The 21,964-nt window shown below is 27.4% G+C and overlaps 4 pseudogenes; 2 read left to right on the top strand and 2 right to left on the bottom strand.

The window, feature by feature from the left end:
- The first annotated feature begins 1,244 nt into the window (after positions 1-1,244).
- On the top strand, positions 1,245-3,281 carry LOC149059825 (uncharacterized; annotated as a pseudogene).
- Positions 3,282-3,460: 179 nt separating this feature from the next.
- LOC149059824 (uncharacterized) lies at positions 3,461-4,880 on the top strand (annotated as a pseudogene).
- A 3,062-nt stretch (positions 4,881-7,942) lies between these two features.
- Positions 7,943-12,407, bottom strand: LOC149059823 (uncharacterized; annotated as a pseudogene).
- Positions 12,408-12,699: 292 nt separating this feature from the next.
- Positions 12,700-16,413, bottom strand: LOC149059822 (uncharacterized; annotated as a pseudogene).
- Positions 16,414-21,964: the final 5,551 nt, after the last annotated feature.

Here is a 21,964-nt window from a genome sequence, read left to right as displayed (position 1 = left end):
CCGAATCAAATAAAATAAAATAATATATAAAAGTATAATATGGCGTTACACAATTCTGCAAAATGTATTAAAAACAACGTGGATGAACTTGAATAATGTTTTATCTGCCACCTGAAATTTAAAATTAAATTTGTTTCAATTCGTTTTTTTCCATCGGTAGTACAAAATATGATTCTGTTACCTATAACATTTGTCAACCTATATAAACATTCCATATGTATATAATTATATTATAATTTTGGAACCAACTAATAATATTCTTTTTTATGATTTTTATTAGATATTTGTCTGCTAATCAAATATTAACTATACTGAATAGGAGATTTATTTTACGTCTGTTGCTTATAATGTAAGTACTAAGTATACAATAATATCTATTTTGTTATTATAATTAATTAGATAACCTAAATAAGGTATTAACTTAAATATTTGTTAGTATTTTAATTATTTATTAATTAAGGTAGGTACTAGGTATATTATTTTTGATAATAATGTACATATAAATATATTATATTATAGGTATAGAACAAAAACCTAATGATAATAATTTTTACAGAAAATATTGCATATTTAAGAAAAAAAATTAATTAATTTAATTTAAAAGGATTCCATTTATTTACATAAGTTATTATTTACATACCTATAATGTTTAATCATATATATTTATAAAACAATAACAAGTATAGTTACCTATAGGCATATCATCAGATTCAATTGTCAGTGAACTGTTTGTTTTCTTGTTCTGGCCCCCGTGGAACAGACAAAACACATTTATATAGAATCATTTTTTTTTGTTTTAAGTAATCAAAGAGTAAAATCAGTTAAAAATGATGGGCAATAATATTTTTGAAATTATGACTTATAGATTTGTCTAAATATTTTCTCAAAACAATTCAAACATCAATTACATTTACAATTTGTATTTTTATAAAGCCAAATAATAATAAAAACATAAAATCGATAAGTACCTATATAGGTAATACCCTTAAAAATATTATCCTCTATAATTTTTTTAATAGACAATTTTACTCTTAAGATTACTCAAAAACAAAAAGAAATGATTCTATGTAAATGGATTTTTTCTAAAACTGCAAGTGGGTCAGGGTGAGAAAGCAAACAGCGCACTGACATCATCTTAAAATAAAAATTTATATTTGATTACTTATACAACACATTAGATTCTTTCATGTTTCATAGTAAAAATTAAAATTATTATTAATATTTTAGCTATCAATATTTATATAATGATAAAAAGTCAACGAACTAAAAGACGAAAAATCAGGAATGATCTTGCAACATTCAACATTCCTGAAATTAATCCTCGTATAGAGTTGATTACCACTGATGATAATTTGATAACCAAAGAACCATTACCTTGTCAATCTTTTCAAAATAATGATGAATTAGTTTTAAGAACAGAAATAGAGCCAGTTGTATCAAATTATTTGTCTTCACCAATATTTGCACATCCTAACTTGACTAAAAACGTTGATCAATCTGAATCAGAAAAAAATAAAGACTTTATTGCTTCTTGGGCTATTCAATATAAAATTTCTCACAATGCACTCAGTGGACTTCTATCTGGATTAAAAAAACATGAATGTTTCCAAAGCCTTCCCCTTGCTGCAAGAACTGTTTTATGCACCCCAAGTCAAATCTTAAAACCTATTAAAATGCTGAAACCCGGTATTTATCATCATTTTGGTTTGGCCTTTGGTATAAAAAAAAATGCTCCACAAAATTCAACAAAGCTGAAAATAGCTGTTGGAATTGATGGTTTACCATTAAGTAAAAGCAGTGGAAATCAATTTTGGCCAATATTGGCATATATTATTTCAGAATTTTCAACCAAAAAAGTATTTCCATTAGGGATTTATTATGGCCAAAGTAAACCAGAAGACAGCAATGAATTTCTTTCAGAATTTGTTACAGAAGCTGATGATCTAATAAAAAATGGAATTAGCATAAATAATATTACTATATAAATATCTATAAGTTTCATTTGTTGTGATTCGCCTGCAAGAGCATTTGTTTTACGTGTTAAAACCCATTCAGGATTTCATTCATGTACCCGTTGCTTCACTGACGGTGATTATCAAAAAAATAGAGTTTGTTTTCCATACTCTAACAAAACATATACATTAAGGGATCATCATTCATATATAAATATTGTAGATGACGATTATAATACATCGGAATCTCCATCAGCATTAACTCAACTGAATAATTTTGATTTAGTAAAATCATTCCCCCTGGACTATATGCATTTAGTTTGTTTGGGGGTTATGAAAAAGTTATTGTTGCTTTGGAAATCTGGGCCCTTGAAAATCCGGTTACCTTCGAAAGATATTAAAGATCTGTCTAAATCGTTATTGGCATTAAATACTGATGTTCCAATTGATTTTGTTAGAAAGAGTAGAAGTCTTTTTGAAGTTGGACGTTGGAAAGCTGTGGAGCTAAGATTTTTTTTTATTATATTCAGGACCAGTTGTATTAAAAGGTAAATTAAATGATGAATGTTATTCTCATTTTATGTCCTTAAGTATTGCTATGATTATACTACTTAGTCCTGATCAAAAATCACTGGTTAATTATGCAAGACATCTACTGGATTACTTTGTCAAACAATTTCAAAATTTATATGGTGAATACCTTGTATCACATAATGTTCATACTTTATTACATCGCTATGTGACGATTATGATCAATTCGGACCACTTGATCAATGTAGTGCATTCATTTTTGAAAATTATATGAAAGAACTAAAATCTTTTATAAGAAAACCTGAAAAGCCATTGGAACAGGTCATCAAAAGATATTCTGAAATAAACTCAATCAAAATTAATACTTTTAAAAGTATACAATTATATGAAAACCCTATTCTTAAAAGACCTCATTCAAATGGGCCACTTATGGATAATATATTTGGAGTTCAGTTTCACAGTTTATTTTTTATTAATATACATATTGTTATTAAAAAACAAAAAGAATCTGATAGTTTTATTTTAACAAAAAATGGAGAAGTTGTTAAATGTGTTAATATTATAGAAATGAATAACAATAATGTTATAATAATTGGAAGAAAGTTTTGTTATTCAAAGCCGTTTTTCATTGAACCAATAAATTCAATTATGCTAGATATGTACTATGTGAACAATTTATCAGACACTTTAAATTATTGGAGTATCACAGATATAAAAAGTAAAATGATGATTTTTAATCATAATAAAAAAATGTTTGCTATGTCAATAATGCATACTAGAGAACAAATTGTGTCATAAGGTATATAATTTTATAATAGTAAATGTTATTTTATTTTACTTTTGTGATGGATATATTTTATTTTAAAATCAAAAATACAAAATAATTTAACATTTTAGTCATTTTAAATATTTAAACATTAATTAATACAATGATATTGTTCTTCCATTTCCTCTTTAAGTTAATTTTTGGTTTATAGATGGCTCGAAGGGAAGTCGTTCTATTCTATAAAGACGATAGTATAGAAGCAGTGCCTGATAATTGGGTCAAAAAAGGATTTTTTGCTTAGCCAAAATCAACAAAAAATGTAAAAATATTAATTAAAAACCGAAGTATGCCAAATAAGATGGATTTTATATATTATCCAGCACGCATATTAGGAACTAAAAACTATGGTAACTATTTCCTTACACCTATAAAGTATGATATTATTTTTAATTAACTTTATTTGTATTATAGCAACATTAGCTGAAGCCCAAGCCAAACTACCGAGGGCAGCTTTTAACTCTGATTTATCTACAGAAGATGAAGTCATAATAAAAAATAAAAAATTAAGCTCTGGTGGATTAAAAAACACTAAAAACAATGTCCCTCCTCTGTACAAAGATGTCTGTTCTATTTTATAGAAGTTAGTTATTAAAATACTTACCGATTTTTTTTATTGAATTTTGATTTGAATACAATCTATTTTAATATTCTACATCTATTATAATGCTAAAAAACTAAAAGGTTATTTATATTACTGATTTATCTTCAACTTTATTGTTTTGTTAAATTAAATATTTTATTTTATATTTTTTAAATATTTGTTCAGATTCTACAATGATACAATCAAATAGTAGTGCAATATTTTCAAGCAAAAATGGTGATGATAGACTCTTAGAAGTAGACAAAGAAAATACTCTTCTTGAATCATTGGCTGTTAACGTTCATGATAGGTCAATAAGTGATGAACAGGATGATTCTGATAATGACCCAAACTGGGAAATTAAATGCTTAAACTATAAAGGTATAATTAACAGTACTTGAAATAATTATAACTAATATTATAAAAAACTAAAATATATGTTTTCATGATAAAATTAAATTTTAAATAAAAGCATTTAATTTTAGTTTATGTTTGAAATTTTAATAATTGTTATGTACAAATTTAAAAGTAAGCGATGATGATTCATCTTCAGAAAGAAGTATTATTCAACCCGAAACAAGTGTTGTATCATTCTCACCTAACACACAGATCTAGAAAGTCGACGCATTAAATGAAAAAAAACAAACTGAATTTGAACTTAATAATCAAAGTCTGTTTAATTCACCTGGAAGAAAATGGAATATTTCTAGTGTTAGTAATGAAACTAATGAAAAAGTACAATTGGCAAATGTGACAAGAACCTTAGTTTTAGAAGAAAGTAGTAAAATGTTGAATAAAGGTGAGTATTATTATACTTAAAATTTAATTTTTACTATAGTAAAGCAAAAAACAAAATAATAAAAATATTTTGTATTATTTTGTTGTAGAATCAACTTCAGATGTAGGTTCATCAAAGTCAAAAAATGTGCCATTTAATGTTAATGATAATAATGCGTTCATGACTTCCCATGGTAAAGTAAAATTAAAATAAATAAATAAATATAATATGCTTAATGCTTATTATTATTATTCAGAATATTGCTTATAAATTAATTATATCTTACTACATACTTAAATAAAGACAAAAATATGTATATATATATATAATATATTACTGCAATAATATAATATTTATTTATTTAATTTAAATACCTTCGATTATAAATTCATTCAGTGACGTAGGACATTTTGGATATTTATTAGACCGTTGATTACGAAGAGTACGTTTTATAGTATCTTCAGAAGGCAAACGTGCTCTTACATTGTCATCGAACTGTGCAATTCCTTCTGCGTACAATTGTAAAGGATTTACTCTACTTGTAGCCGCTTTCGCCTTTAATATAAGTATAATAAAATGTGTTACTTATAGAATTTAAGTTATAATCATATTATAGCCACAACCACAATATAATAAAATATTAAAATGTTTTCGTTATCGATAGGTATCCCATTTTATCCATATATTAAATTATTAATTATAATTATTAATTATCGAAATAATGCAGTACACTTATTTTTATGAAAAAAATCTACCTATGAACTTTATTAATGACTAACCTTCATTTCTGCCACACATATCGTAACATTTACTTCTTGGCTATCCATTGCGTGTATATGTTCAACAACAATTATTGGGTTTTCTTTTTCGAGATCAGTTTTTAAGATCGCCCCGCAGTTTTATGATCCGTACTTCGAGCATCGCTATCAAAGACAAGATTTTAGCTTGTGATGAATAACGTACGTATAACCATTGTGGCATAGTTTTTCGTTTTTTTTTGTTTGATTTGATAATTTTCAGCTCTTCATTCATCTATAATTTTAATGTTTAAATATTAAAATATTAAAATGTATCATTAACATCTAATATTAAATTTAATTACCCTTCTGATATTTATAAATTCAAAATTAATGTTGATTCCGTATGTTGACCACTGATTGTAGCTCGCAGATACAAAAACGGTAGAGAGTAAATGGCTGACTGACAGACGATAGCACAAAATACAACTAAATAGGTAGTAAAATAGAGAAAATATAACTGATAGGTACATAATACATTAGATAATTAGGATATACCAAGTTTATAACATTACGAGATTACAAAGGTGTAATAGCGGGTACCTATAATAATATAGAACATATATATATGTATATATAAAACGGAAAAAACTGTAATTTCAAAGTAGGAAATTATTATTCAGTATACAGTATACAATTAAATATAGTAGAAAAAGAGAGTAAATCGCCGATATCATATAAATGTCGTGTATGCTATCGTAAGTGATCAATTATTATCGTTAGTTGAATTCCGATATTATTTTATATTATATATTTTTTTTAATTGTACACATTGGCGTATTTTCAATAATTTTTTTTTTTTTTTTTTTTTTGGGGGGGGGGGGGGGGGGTTTAAAATTTTAAAAACTCATATAATAAAGCTTATTTCTTTCATCTTACTTTGAAACAAGGAATAACAAGAGATAGAATGAATACAAACAATATAATTTTATAACTGAAAAATGTCACAATTTTAGTAAAATTAATTTTTAGGATAATTACATCAATTAGAATATCAGTTTATCAATCGATAAAGTAGGATTTTTCACCATGTTTAAAAATCTATCTGCATCCAACACACATTTTTTGTGATATTCGAGATTTGAGTGATTTTTAAAATACTCTAACGCATGTCTCCAATTATCATATTTTTTTATGACCATTGACCAACCCTAACAACACAAGGAAGTTCTAAGGACATATTAAGTATGTCCTTTCAGGAACAACAGGAACTTCCTGGGCTGTGCCATTTTGAATCTTAGGCTGTAAATGGGACGTCCACGGGCTATTGATTGTAATTACGAATGTCCGCCTCCCGAGGACTTCTGGAAATGACTTGAATAGGAACTATTCCATTATCGGGCCAGTAGGCTTCCAAAATAGGTCCCATAACGCGATATGACGGCGGATAAAAAAAGATATTATCGAAAAAAATGCAAAAAATTAAGGGCAGCCGTGCATTCCTTATGGAAACACATGTTATTCATAGCAGTGGAGCCGTGATTAGAAACATCTACCTACAACTAAATTGGACCTAACCTAACCACTACCTACGCCAACCTAACTGATACGAAATATATCTATAGTGACAAAACTCGACCACTTAAAGCATGACGCAAGGGCGTATTTGTGAGGGGAAGGGGCGGCGAAGGGGATTCGTCCCCCTTCCCATCACTCATATTTTTTCTTTATAACACATCGAAATAATATATACCTATATATATTTATACAAGGCCGTATTCAGGATTTTTTTTCGGGGGTAGTCAAACCTGTCATATTTATGTAGTCGGTACTATAAATAAATAGTTATTTTAAACATTTGTTAACTATTAAAGAAATTTCGGACCCCCTCAGATACGGCTTTGTATATAGGTATACAGTGTCCCGTTTTTTGCCATTTCACCTAGACTAAAAAAATTATTAAACATCATAAGGTTGAGGCGTGAAAATTTTCAAAGAAATAAAATCTACAAAATGGCTATCGATCTATAGAGATCTCTATTTTTTTTAAATAAACGAATAAAAATGTATTATTTAAATTTTTTTTACCAAAACATTAATTTAATTTAATTTAAAATATATGAAATACTTGAAGCCCTTGTCCCTGTGAGTCTTTTAAAAAAAAAAAAACAGAATTATGATATGTCCATTATTTAATGAGGTATCGCAATGGGTAAATCCTTCCAGAACACCCTGTATATTATATGTTATATAAGATAATACATAATTTAACTATATAGGTACAGCTGATTTGATTAACTAATTTTAATTAGTATAGGTATCTAAACATGGAACCAATTTTGAAATTACTCACAATAATATGTTCCAATCTGCATTCAAGTGTAATTAAGTATAATCAATTATTAATTAATTTGTATGCACTAACAGAATTGAAAGGAAAGTTTTGAATCAATAAATTAATAAAATATAAAACAAATTAATAAATAATTGAATTGATCAGTTTTTATTATACCAGTATAAATAGATAAGAGAGTTGAATTAAGTATTTGAATCAATGTTGGCGGTGGATACTTTGTTTTTTTTTAGCTGTGTAGTAGTTAATAAGCGATCAGGTGCATGTTTAAACCAACTTTGAATAACAGGCTTAACATGATTTTCAGTGGCTGATTCATAAAATACTCTGACGACTTCTGAAATGTAAACAAAATAAAAAAAGATTGATATAAAATATAGGTACCTACATATCATTTGAATTTGCTATAAGTACTATATATTCAACAAAAGAATTTGTTGATCAAACATTGTTGTAATGAGCAACAGTAAAAAATGCATATATATACATACAAATAGTATATAAAATATAATTATTTTAATGCAATAGAGTTGGTAATATCGTAGATAGATTAATAAATGTTAACATGCAAACCCTGTTTTTTTCCCTTTATTACCAGTAAATGTAATAGATGTTGATATTTCGTTGCTTAAAAGTCTTATAAGAATATGACGGGTAACAACATTGATGCTTGAACCACCATACATTGATAGTTTCTTTTTCTGAACATTGATTAAATCTTAGTTAATAATATTGAATGAACATATTATTGTGCATGAACACCATAATATGTACAATGTACATACAAAATATTATTTACCATAAGACTGTAATATGCCTTATTGTTTAAAATCTCATTAATATGATTGAATTGTGTTAATTCTTTTAAAGGAAGATATTCATTGAAGTGTATTTCAAATTCATCAATTTGTATTGATGTAATATTGGGCAGGCAGTTATCAACTGAACGATCATTTGTTGGTAATTTATCCAACTTGTTTAGAATGGTGTTTTGATTCATCAAAAGTTTTTAAACTTTTACCTTTACTTCAGCTAAATCTTCGAGAACAGACAAATCATCTGAAAACATGGTTTAAAAAAATATATTCATAAAAATAATATATTATAATAATATAATTGTTGGAAATTGAGCACCTTAGTAAAAATAGAACCTTAAAAAAATTCCTCCAGTGGAACAATAAATCTAGAACCAACTAAATGTAAAAAAGATAATAATAAAGATAAAACCAAAACCCAATAATTTACAAAAATAAAAATATAGCCAACTATTATATTCTTAGGTTTAAAAAGAAAAGTATACAAATAACAAATGTCCTATGCAGTTAATTTTCATAATAATTCAGTTAATATAAAAAAAAAAACCGGAAACTCGCTCTGCTGTACATTAAGAGGTGGAGTGGAACTCGGACTGGTTAAATTTGAATGCAATGATAGGTATCATTGTACACGCAAAACGATTCTAAACTGAGATGATTTATCAGTCTAGAATAATTTTGATGCGATTTATGGTTTTTTTTTTTTTAACTATTATAAGAACCACATTTGCTGAAAATTTCAAGTATTTATTGTTATTATTGTAATGATATGCTCACACATCATGATTGTATGTTGTTTAAATACTCAATAAAATAAATAACAGTCAAGTTGTCGCACGCAGATAACAGTTAAAATCCAACAAAAAAAACACCATTGTCCACTGATGAAAGGAACGATTTGTATTATTTAATCACATGGGAACTTATACGTAGTTGTGACTATCTGGCACAACACGTGTGAGCTATTTCGTGTGCCACCAGAGCAGGGGATGGTCCAATGAGGATCTCTGTTGCCAAAGACAATGCTAAGTCTTTGGAAACGCAGAGGCCTTTGGGGGAGCCACCTACAACCCTGGCTGGCTGGACTACGTCGTCTCCTTCCATCAGTGCATGAGCACCACTCTACAGTGCATGAGCACCACTCTCGAGTGCATGAGCACCACCCAAAACTAAAATAACTTCAAGAGTGCAGGAGCACCTAAAAACTTTTCAACACCAGACATTGCGAGCGACAGCTGGACCGTTTCTTTTTTAAAAATCGAAATTTAACAGTGTTGTTTTTCTTTAATCTGAGTGTTTAATAAAAAAACCTTTATTTATTTTATTACGTCAACTGCATATCAAAGACAGCTGCGAATAAGGTAAGGTGCATGCGCATCTATATTCATATATTTATATAATTTCATATATTATATTGTATTTATTAAATTTTTATAATTTAATAATTAACATTTTATTACTACGGTGTACTTGATCGTTCTCGAATCACGACCTCGAGAACCCTCCGACGATTAGGAGGAAGGTAATAGCGCAATTTTAATATTTATATCTAGTAATATATAACTATTGGCAGGAGCCTTAGTTATATAACAGTTATATTAACTTAAATATTTTAGTTAAATTATTACTTATTCTAGAATTTTATTTTTATTATTATAATTTCTTTTCTTTTATTTTTGCGTTATTACATTATATTTTGAGTTACAGTAAAATAAACATATCGATTTTGTCGAAAATTGTTTTTCTGTTTTTGACCTCTATAATGCACCAAGAATATTAAATTTGCTACCAGAAAATACCCCTGACTTTAAAAATCCAAGCATTATTTCGAGTACTTATGGTGTACACAGACACAAAAATAAAAAAAAATAAAAACACACTTCATTGTAAAATCAATACACTCATCACTCCGTTCAGAATCTAAAATATTAAATATTGTGCTAGTGTTATTATTGTTGTAATATATTTTAAACATACGTTTACATTGACTTCTAGTCTCAACCAATTCATGGCATTTGTTTTTTGATAAAATTGTTTTATTATTGTCTAATATTATATTATCAAAGTCAAAGTTATCATTTTCTGCATGACTCATTACATCTGAACCTACAAACAAATTTTTGATTAAATACATAATAATAATAGATGTAGGTACTATATAAAAATATACTAGTATTCCACATTAGACGGAATCCACTGTACTAAAACTGTGGGTCAATGTTTACTTGAAAAAGCCTTAATTTTACTATACATTTTATATCATTACAATTATTAAAACAATTCTGTCACAATAGCTACAATAAATTACTTTTTATAGTGGAACGCTGATTAGAAATCTGTATGGATTGTGTTGGAAATAGTGAATCAATTTTAGTTAATTCCATACTTAAATTGGAAAGTAAGCAGTCATCTAAATTCTCATTGGTTAAATCTAGAACAAAGATACATAAATTATTTAATTATTATCTTATTATAATACTATAATACAAATAGCAATTAAAATAAAAAATTACTTTTGTCGAGTTCACTTGAATTAGAAATATTACTGATGTTGAAAAAATCTTGGTTGCAAAACATATCTGGTGCTAAAATGAAATGTATTTATTGTATAATACTAATTATTTGAAATACATAAAAGGTATTATTATATTAGATAAATAAAATGAAAGTTGTGATTATTTACATTTTGTCCTCATACATTGAGTCAATGTAGCAAGATTGTCAAATGTTGGAGTTTCAGAGTCATTGCATGGATTATACATTTTTGAATTATTAGATTTTGAACATGACACTATAATTTAAAATTTAAGTAGTTAATTTAATAAAATAAACCAAGTGAGCATAAAATTCATTAAAATGTTTACAATTGGTTTGAGCACGGGCAAACTTTCTTTTTTTTGCATGTTGAGTTGGAATAGATGTATTTTTGTAATACAAATTTGATTCTTGGGCCATGTAAGTATTCAAAACTTGCAAGTCTAATACTAAACTTTAACATATAATTATATATTTTCTATATTAATTAGAATATATAAAAATATTATTAATTAATTAATTTAAATATATATTACATTCCATATTTTGGTTAGAAGTTTTCAGTTTAAATGTACTTGATGATGCTGAAACATTAGAATAGGTATAGAATTAAAATGTTAATAGTTGAATAGAATTTAGAAGTTACCTAAACAATTTCCAATGCAACTAATGCAAATATAACAACATATTTTAGCATAGTTATTAGTAATATTATTATTGATTGATAAATACAATATAAATTAATTAAATAAATAAATGTACCGATAGGTTTAGGAGGATCTGGATACTTTAATCGCTTTGAAGATGACACTGTTACTGGATGATGTAGTTGTGACTGAGATTAGTGCTGGAGCCAGAATCATACATTTTTTTGGCCCTTATGAGACGTTGACTTTTGGCATTATTTATATCAGTATCAGTATTTACATCACTATAGTTTTCTGCAATTTGTAATTTTTTTATAGCCTTTTCAAATACATCTGTAGAACCATTCATCATAAAAGGCAAATGTTTATTAACAATTATTATGTACACTATTATCAACATATCTTTAATATGGATTAATAATTAAAGTTTATAACTAGGTAATGTTAACCCATATGAGAAAAACATAAAATCATTAATATGTCTTATGGCAGGCCAAAATAAAAGGGGCATTCTACTGAATATTTTTTACTCCACGGTATAAGACATTAATCTCAAAAAAAAAAAAAAAATACTAACCATCAGAACCATAGATTTTTATAAAACTGTGTAGTGACCATTTACATTTTTCTGGTTGGTAGTCTGGAGAAACCATTTTTGAAACTAATTTATAGTATTTGTTTTTATTAATTATACCATCGGGATAAAAGAAATCATTATTCTTTTTCCAATGTTTACAAACAATTTGAAGTCCATCTTCAAATTCTACAATTACAAAATTCCTGGAAACAACATGAAGGATTATCATTAATATAATAAAAAAATATGACAAAATTGTTAATTTAAAAACATAATATCTTTAAAAGTGTGTACCTATCTTGTGTATATATATTTACAATTAATAAATATTGAGGTTTTTTTTCACATTATTTTTTAGAGATTAACCCTTAAATGTCTGAATGCATTAGAGGAATTGATGCAAAAAAGCCAAATTTTCCAGGGATTGCAAAAAGACAATTTTTATGTTGAATTTCTTCTATTGGCCAAAACAGTTGTTCAGAAAGCTTTTCTACGATGTAAATATCCAATAAAGAAGATTTACATGGTATTTCAAACATATTATTTAACTTCAAAAATGTTCTTCCAATTAAGACTTTACAATTATTTTCATTAAGATGAGCAATATTATTTATTATTATAATGTCACCATTGTGTAAAGTACAGCAGTAATTTTTAAGATCATTAGGAATTAGAGTGAAAGCTTTGCACTTGATACTTGAATACTGTGGATACTTTGTACTTAAGAGCAAAGGTCCCTCGTAATGTTGTTTTCCATATGTATAATCTATAGTTGAATCACAGTCACAATTCATATTAAGAGAACAAGAATTTATTTCATTTACTCTTCGACTAATTTGTTGCAGGGGCCTGTCATTTTTTCTGATCATTTTTTTAATTTGTTGCATATAGTTTTCAAACCGAAATGTAGAAAAATTATCTAATGAACCATACATTTCTACATCTTTTGTCAAATGAACAAGAGCATGTATATTATGCGAAACATAGTGAACCCCATAGATATCTTTGAAAGTTTCTACAAAATGGCGCAATAAACTATTACTATATTCCAAATACTGAGGTATATAACAATATTTATTTGTACACAGCAATCGAATGGCAACATGTAAACATAAAAAATGTTGAAATATATCATTTTTTAAATGGTTTTTCAGTGTAACAGCACCATAATATAACAAAAACATCCTTAGCTCAGTTGAATTCCACTGCCTAAACATATTTAATGCACGTGGTTTTCTTTGGAACTCCAATGGTACATAAGGTATGATATATTTTTTTATATCTGAAGAAATCGCTTCATGTTTTTTGAAAGACAGCCTTACTCCTAGACTACCTGTTAGCCACAAAGTTATAAGCTTTTTAGTGACTCCTAGGCAAATTAAATGTTGGTAGTCAAATGGTACACAAGTTACCAGTCCTAAATTTGGTATTTAAAGTAAGGAAGTTTTAAAAACATCATTATAAGCACTCAAATAAGCATTTAAAAAACTTAAATTTAAGCAAAAATATATATTTAAAAAAAAACAATAAAATAAAAAAAAAATCTTTATCTTTATATTATAAAAAAAATTAAACTTCATTTTGGAGACTGAGGATTTTATGGATTTTCCGAGGGATTTTCTGAAAAATAAAATGTAAACAATATTTACAAATAATTGGAAAAAAAAAATTAATTAAATCTTACCGTCATTATTGCATTGAATAATCAAATGTTTTCTGAGGTTTTCAAATACAAATGACCTCCTGTTGTTGGATAATATGGTTTTATATGCCGAAAATGACCGTTCGACATCTACTGATGTAATAGGCGCATATTTAAAGTACACAATTTCATCGCTGGAGTAGTCATCTGGAAATTCACTGAAGTCATCTAAATAACTATCATTTTCACCGTCATGTATTTTTGATATTTTTTCTAAAATCCTTAAGCCATAATTTTTTTCAAAAACTTTTTGCAGTTTAGTTAGAACTAGTTTTCCACGATTGCCTTTTAACAAAAAAAATTTCTGTTTCACATTTTCAACCACAGCAAGTGAACCAGACAATGAAACATTTTTGGTTTGCAGTTCTATAATGGCTTTAGTAAGAACTTCGAAATTACTTTTTATACATGCCAAATCGGCTTCTAAACCCGATTTTACAATGCACAGTTTTGCTTTTTTAATGCTGTCTGCGTCGTTTTCATCTAAACTCTAAACAACTTACTATGTGACGAATTGTTCTAAAATGTTCGCAGTAGTAAATTGCAGCCTCTATCCAAGAGCCCCAACGGGTAATAACTGGTTCTGGGGGTAGTTTTATACCAGGAGCTTCAGATTTAAACATTTAAACACGATAAGGAGTTTTTCGAAATATTTTTTTCATACTAGATATTAGTTCGTCTACTGTTCCAAATTGTCCACGGATTTCTTCAGCGATTCTGTGAAGTCCATGAGCACAACAAGTTACGTGTATCATTTTTGTATAAATATTTTTCAGAACAGTACCTGCCTTCACCATATAGGGAGCGGCGTCAGATAAAAATAACAAGACATTATCATATTGTATATCACCAGGCCAAACAATTCCCATAGCTTTTTCAAACAGCTTGCAGATAGTTGAATGATTTACTTTGTCTAGTTCTTCTGAATGCAGTAAAAATATGCGTCCTGGACAATCGGGTTTTAGAATTCCAACTATAACATTGGCAATAAACCGTCCTTCTACGTCACATGTCTCGTCAATCGACACCCAAATTTTATATTACCTTATTTCCATTTTCATTTTATCCATAGTAGTATTAAAAATATCATCAATATAACCCTTCCGTTATGTCGCTCCCATAGGAATATTTTTACCAGTATACTTTTCTAAAAATACTCGAAATGTATTGTTAGAAAGCTTATTTAACGGAACGTTAACATATACCATTGCTTGACATAAATCCTTGTTAAAATCGGATTGTGCTGAACTTTGATTTGTTAGTAGTTGTTGTAATTTTCTCTGTTCTTGATCATTCTTATATTATATTTTTTTTCAAAATTAATTTTTATTTCACACATTTTACAGTATAAAACATGTCCGTCTGTGGAAAAAATGTCAGATCCAAATTCAGAAACGTATCTTTTTAGAGTAGTATAAGTGGATGATTTTTCTTTTCCTATTCTATATTAATTTAAGTACTCGGATACAAACGATGACGAAAAAAACATAGAAACGAAAACAAGGACGTTGAATGTCGAAGTATTCGCACACATACGATGTTGAAATGAATACGGAAACGAAAGCAATACGACGAACGACAATCGACTACTAAATTTTGAAATCAAAACATTATTTGTATTTATCACGCCTATAAAACCACGACGGTCAAATAATATTATTTACCGAGAAATTAGTGATAGACTGATAAACAAGAACTCGATTATATTAATTTGTTTTCCCGAAATCCAGTTCTATTTTGAGCGTTGGATTATACTTGTTAACCCTGCAACGATGCCATGGACGGCGACGGACTACGCGACAACGTAGATAAGATAAGAATTATTTTTAATTTTAATTCTATAAAAAACAACTTTGCAGGAGAAAATCATAAAAAAGTATAAAAACCTGTCAAAAAGCAATAGTTATCAGAAAAACTTGAAATAAGCATATTTTTTTTAAAATCACTGAAAAAAAGCACTCAAATTTCATAATTGCATATGAACGTGTTGTAACATGGCATACACTTCTATAGCACTCTGCTACATTTTAAGTCAATCCATAAAAATAAGCAAATGCTTTAAGTCCCGAGCCCTGTTGATAACATTTCTAGTTGGATTTAGTTATGCAAATATTTTTATAATATTTATATAAGAAAATGATAAAATATAAAATATAAAATTATTGTATACCTCCAAGGTCACTTTGTAAGGTGGTAAACTAACAGAAGTTTGCCTTATAATAAAACCAGATATAAAAGAATATCCATTAGGCTGCTGTATTTCTTGGATAGTATGCACATGTCCACTATTAACCGGTTTTTCACATTTATTATTTGTGAATACATTTTCAATGTTAGTAACACTAAATCCACATTTTAATACAATATCTGGTTGATTCATTTTGTGTAATATATAGGAAGTAGACAGTAATTAAAATAACTATTGAATGTATTTTCAATCTTTTGAATCAAATATAAGTCATAAAACGCTTTAACACGTATCTAAAAATGAAGATAATAACAGAACTTGTGGAGTTGTCCACCAGACTGCACTGTTTTTCATCGTTTGCACGTTGTCTATACTGAGGAACAGTTACTCAATGACTGCTTGTCCACCAAGGGGGCCAATTCTTGAAATCGTGATAAACTTTGTCGCATCCAATAAAAATGTTATCGCATGAAAATAAATAATTGGTATCTTGAATTAAGGTATGACTTTAGTTGCACGAAAAACATTCGACTATTAGTCGAATGGGTAGACAGTCGGTGACTAGCCTATATCGCATGATAATTTATCTTAAATCGTGTCATGTACTCATACTAAAACCTTATCAGTTATGATTTTGAATATTGTACATTGTAAATTGTAATTATGTTTGTGTCATCAGTGCATTATCAGGTAGTCATTACTTGTTTTTTATTATTCTGCTCTATATATACTATTAGAATGGCCAATTTTGATGAAATGGCTATGTTGTTTGCCATTAATGACGTCGAGGAACACGAAAATCATAATATATATTATGAAAGACAGGCTCGAAATCCAGACAATGTGACAGATCCTTTTACATTGTCAGATTGTTTATTTGTAAAAAACTTTAGACTCACAAAAGACGTTGTTAAAGAATTGATTGACCTATTAAGACCACAATATATAGTTTCAAACAATCGTTCGTCTGCAATTGATTTGAATACTAAAGTAAGTACACATTCATTATTCCACTTGAAGACGATTTTGTTTTTATTTTTTTTCCTGATTTCAGTTAATTTATTATTATTATATATTGTTATAATTATGAATTATTTATTATTTAGATTTTTGTAACTTTGAATTTTTTGGCTACGGGCTCATACCAGTCTCCTATTGGCAATAGCCGATTTATGGCTCTATCACAACAAACCGTATCGCGTTGCATTAGTGAAGTTGTGGCTGCATTTAATCAACCCGAAATATTTAATCTTTGGGTTAAATTTCCAAAAAATGTTAATGAACTTACCGATGCCCGTAATGGGTAATTCAAATTTTTTTTTTTTATCGGGCAAATCCGAGGATATTTTTAATAATTTTGTACTATCTAGTTTTTACAGAGATACAGGATTTCCTGGCGTTATTGGCTGTATTGACTGTACGCACGTAGCAATCACACCTCCTTCATCAAATTTAAACTTGGATGAAAACCAGCATCCAGAGTATATATGTAAACCGCAAAGGATATCACTCAATCAACGTCCAATTGGTAATGTTCTATTACATTTTAATGTTATATTTTAAATGTGCATGCAATTTTATTTTATTTAAATTGATAAAACATGCAAATAACCTTATTTTCTATACATTACCTATGTACTGTTTTAATATTATGCATGGCTTAGTGAAAATGTGCTCATAAACTGTACAAATAAAAAAGATATTCATTATAATGTTTATATTACCTATAATTATATATTAATAATTTATTCTTTAGATTTGTGATTCTAAGTTAAAGATATTGAATGTTAATGCACTATTCCCGGGCAGTACTCACGATATTCATGTATGGAACAACAGTTCTGTGTTACCAATATTGCAAAAATTGCACAGACGCAATTATAATGATTTTTATTTATTAGGTAAATACAATTTATCATGAGTGAAAGTTCTTATTAATAAATATAATTTAGTGTATTATTATTAATTTAATAATATATTATCAGGTGATTCTGGATACCTTTTGCGTCAATGGCTGCAAACACCAATATCAAATCCAACCACTGAAGTCGAAGAATATTATAATAAAAAGCAAATGTCAACCAGGAGCATAATTGAACGCTGCAATGGAGTGCTAAAAATGCGATTTAGCTAAGATCTTTTAAAATTTATTTTTTCACCTTATTTTAACAAACATGTTTATTAATTTTTTAGATGCTTGTTAAAAGATAGGACCTTACACTACAAACCAGAGAAAGCATCTTCTATTATAAATGTTAGTATAGTGCTGCACGATATGTGTATCACAAACAACATAGAGCTGATTGATCAACCTGATATCCAAGGGCTTGATGATTTGGGTTTGATAGAAGATGAAGATAACTTGGCTGATTTAAACAACAGAAACATAGATTTAAGTCTAGGAAGACAACAAAGAAATAATGTATTAAGATATCTATCACAAAGAAATGTTTAATAAATATATTATTATTATAACTACCTTGTCTTAAAGTCCTGTCAGAAGATAATCTGCCGTACCTATGCATTAGTGTGTTACTTAAAATTAATTTAAGTGTCACTTAAGCACACTCCCTTAAAATTACGTCCTTATGGGGTAGCTGTCACTTAGGTTTCTCTTAAAATGAAGTTGTGGGTAGACCACAATTAACGGGTCCGTAAACTATGATTTTTTTAAATCATTTCAGCATAAAAATTATAATGGAATCGATTTGTTAAAATTATTCACAAAATCATCATCCTACAGTGTATAGATTTATGTTATTTTTTAAATTCTTAAAGTATAGATAAAAGTATATAAGTAAGGATAAAATATTCAAACTTATCGATATTGAGCAGTTTGCCGATGAAGATAAGATAATGCACCTATCAGGTACATCAGATTGAGAAAACTCAGAAAACCCTACTTGTTTTAATTGTTTTCTCCTCTCTAACTTTACAAAAGTTACTACAGGTAGGTAGCTATGATAGGAACTATTAACTTCTGTAAATATTTTACATTATAATAATTATACAGTGAAATAAATATGCAACTCAAATATATATGTATTATATAAAAATCTTTATTATTAAGAATAACAAAAAACAAAATAAAATATGTAACATACTTGTAAAAATGAAATAACGTTCATAAAAAAAATTGGGTAACCTTCTGGTAAAAATGAAATAACGTCATAGAAAAAAATGGGTAACCTTCTGGTAAAATAAATAACTTCTAAAACTAGTTAAAAATTTAAATAACAAAACATAATATAAAATAAAATAATCAATGCTAACAAAAAAAATAATAATTAATAGTAATAACTTCCGTAACTTTACAATGAAACAAAAAAAAAAAAAATCAGTCTGTAATATAATTATATCAGTCTAGTTTTTTAATGGAATTTATGCAACTTTGAGTTTACAAATTCAGAGAATAATGTTTCTACATTTTTCAGAGTTGCATTTTTTTCTTCCATCAGTTTGATTTTTTTCTCATAGTAAGCTGCTTTCATGTCACACTTTTTCTCTGCAATATTAGCTAGACGATTTGCCGTAGTATTGCTTTCGCTGAGTTTGAAAGCAACAGTCATTTTTCTTTTCAATTCTATAACAATATAACATTAAATTATTGTAATTTTTTTATAAATGACCTAAGCCTGTATTTTGATAATAAATAAAATATAATAATAACTGTCCTAAATTAAAAAGGTGGGAAAGTGGATAGATTTACATAAAAAATCAAAATTTTAGTATTTGAATAAAGCTAGTTTTGAATAAAAATTTCAGTTTTCCTTAATTTTTTGTTTGTTTTTTTCTGAAACTTTTGAAAACTATTGTGAATTTTTTACTTTTAACACCCCAAAGTACCAACTAGAATCACTTCCCTACCAGAAAAGATGCTAATGAAGAAAATTTAGGCATTCTTACTATTCCAAAAGCGACGAAAGACACAAATTAATATTTAAAAAAGACTTATTCCCTAATCGCATAGCTGATAAATTATTTAAGTTAATACTTGGTTGAGTTGGTGTCTATGAGTTTTGATAGTAGATGATGGCTTTAAAGTTGAATGTTTATAGGTATTTTCATTTTCAGTTAAGGTAAAACAATATAAATATTTCAGTAAATTATTCTTTAATATAATGTTTTAAGTATGTGTACATTTTACTTGAATTAACTGTTTCTTCGGCAATTAATGCAAGATTTTCATTTTCACTGTCATTGCAAATATATGATTCCACAAAATCATCCATACACAGTTCTTCAGTTTCTAAACACATCAAAATAATAATAATCATTGCTTCTATAATGAATCATTATATTATTAACCATAGGAAAAGCTGAGAGAAATAAATATATTCTTTTTTTTATTAGGTATCAAAAAATATTTGTTAGTAGACTAATAAAAATATGAAATTACATACACATAAATTATTGATTTAACACATTAGTGTAATGTATAAGGTTAGTATTCTATATTCTATTATTTTAATTTAAAAACTATAGTGTGCAATGATTTAAGTAAGACTATTACTAAAATAAATAGATGCGTCAGTTTACTACATTTCGAAGGCCAAACAAACAGGCGGTTGTCGTCACCGGAACGGTATCGATATGTAAATAGTGGAGTTATGCACATTTATATAGTGTAAAAATTAAAATAAGTCAAAGCACACAACTCATTGGTAAACGGAAAAAAAGTCCCCGGTAAAAAAGTCCCCGGAAAAAAAGGTGCCCGTTAATAAAATCATGCGAAAAAACATGATTGTACGTAATTATTACATTTATCAAAACATTTAATAATTATATGTTAAAAAAGTTACAAAAGTTACAAAAGTTACAAAAGTTACAAAAATTTTACAAAATTATGTGTTACAGCTTACAGATATATGTATTATAATTATATTAAATTTTTTTTTACAAGTCAAAGAAAAGAAAGCGGGTAAGTCGTGGATGTCGCTCTGCTGTACAGTAGGTTACTGTAATGGATGGGATTACATTTGAATGCAATGATAGGTATCATTGTATACGAAAAACGATTCTGAACGGAGATGATTTGTCAGTCTAGGATATATTATATTTAAATATTGTCATATATTCTATTTTGAAACAAATATTTTATTTTTCAATTAAGATGCATTTTGCATAAGGCATGGTTAATCAATTAGTGTAGTTATCATGTAGTTATCATGATTCATAATACCTTATATATCTTATATGATCATAGATATACGAATACCTGGTTTGAGGATAAATCGTTATCATTACGCGATTTCATAAAAATTTATAACTCAAACGCTCAAAACATTTTTCCTATAATGACGCTTCAAATTTTCTCTATAGCTATTTGAAGCAAAACTTATGGAAAACTTGGTGTTAAATTTTATAACCTTAGATATAAATACAAACAATATTATGAATTTTGAACTACAAAATAATTTGCAAATATTCATGGTTTTGACGAATTTTTGTCAATATTTGAAATTCAAATGCTAATAAAAATTTAATTTGAATTTCCGGTGGACATTTTTTTTGTGATAAAGATTGACAAATTCGAAAGGAATCTTGTATTAAATTTTCAAATCTTAGAATTAAAAAGAAAAACTTTTATGAATTTCGATCTAAGATAATTTGAACATTGCCGTAATTTTTATGTATTTAGTCAAAATTTGAACTGTAAATGCTTATAAAAAAAATTTGTGACTATTTATTTCTTTTATTTTTCAAATGCTATTGTAAAAATATTTTAATAGCCTTGTATTAA

Source organism: Diuraphis noxia, unplaced genomic scaffold, assembly GCF_037042655.1.
Source record: "Diuraphis noxia isolate RWA-SAM2 unplaced genomic scaffold, SU_Dnox_SAM2 contig0001, whole genome shotgun sequence".
NCBI lineage: Eukaryota > Metazoa > Arthropoda > Insecta > Hemiptera > Aphididae > Diuraphis > Diuraphis noxia.
This window is presented reverse-complemented; position numbering and strand designations above follow the sequence as displayed.